Source organism: Sus scrofa, chromosome 1 (genome assembly GCF_000003025.6).
Source record: "Sus scrofa isolate TJ Tabasco breed Duroc chromosome 1, Sscrofa11.1, whole genome shotgun sequence".
NCBI lineage: Eukaryota > Metazoa > Chordata > Mammalia > Artiodactyla > Suidae > Sus > Sus scrofa.
This window is the reverse complement of record NC_010443.5, coordinates 268,816,429-268,817,541: the sequence shown is the minus strand read 5'-3', so window position 1 is coordinate 268,817,541 and position 1,113 is coordinate 268,816,429. Positions and strand designations below refer to the sequence as shown.

At 67.0% G+C, this 1,113-nt stretch overlaps 1 non-coding gene across 1 annotated transcript; it reads left to right on the top strand.

Moving 5' to 3' along the window:
* On the top strand, window positions 492–575 carry MIR219B (microRNA 219b). The gene has a single exon (NR_128560.1). It is a non-coding gene; the product is annotated as a microRNA 219b (primary transcript).

The following is a 1,113-nucleotide window of genomic DNA, read 5'->3' as shown; positions in this document are numbered from 1 at the left end:
GCTACCGCCGGCGCCCCGGCCGCGACTCAGCCACAGGGAAGCGGAGAGCGCCCGAGCCGGTGCGTGCGCGGGGCTGGGCGGGGGCGGGAGACCCACGAGTCCAGCAGCCGGACCTTGGGTTCGGAAACGCGACCCCGCCTCGGGCCCGTTTTCCGGATTCCGGGCGAACCCGGGGAACCCAGGCTGGGGGCGGGGAGAGGGGAGCCGGGGTTCCCCAGGCCTGACAGAGGAGATTCCCCCCACCTGGGGCGGCGCAGAGACCCAACGCGGGCTACTCTAGGGACCCCGGGCCGCAATCGAACGAGACACACGCCGGGGGCGATGGGGATCCCCACGCAGGGTCGGGATCCGCGTGCTTGCTGGTCCACCTTACCGCGGGATGGGCCGCGACTGCCGAGCGTCTGCGAGGTACGCGCAGCTCCGGAGATGTGATCCGGCGCTTTTAAGGAGCGAAGCGGAACCCCGCAGGAGACTGGGGCCCTTAACTCAGGGGCTTCGCCACTGATTGTCCAAACGCAATTCTTGTACGAGTCTGCGGCCAACCGAGAATTGTGGCTGGACATCTGTGGCTGAGCTCCGGGCGCAACGGGGGCGGGAGTCGCAGGGACCGAGCTCAGCGCGGGAGAGACCCCTTGGGGTGGCGGCTGGCTTGTCCCAGAGCAAGGATCCGGGGCCCGGCCGAGCGCGCAAAGGAGGGACGCTGGTCCCTGCCACCAGCGCCGCCATCCTCGTCGTCGTCGTCGTTCTCCTCCTCCTCTGCGGGTGACCAGTCCAGTCGATCGCGTCGCTTTTCCCTTTTTCAAATTTCGGCCGGGAACGAAGCTGGCGCACCGCGGCGGGGCCCAAACGTGGTCTGGGGAGCTCGCCCTCCGCCGGAGCCGCAGGAGGTCGGGGGCGAGAGAAGATGCCGGCGGACTGCGCTTGCTAACTCGTTTTGAATCGATTCTAACCTATCTTCCCCTACCGATTCCCTCCAAAACAAAAAAGCCTAAACCGACTCCTAAATCCCAAATAAACCGTCCCCTCCCGCCAGCCCCTCCAGATCTACCGAGGGGCTGAGCCTCCTCCACCAGCCGCTGCTGAGTGGGAGAAGCAGGGGAATGATGCGCTCCA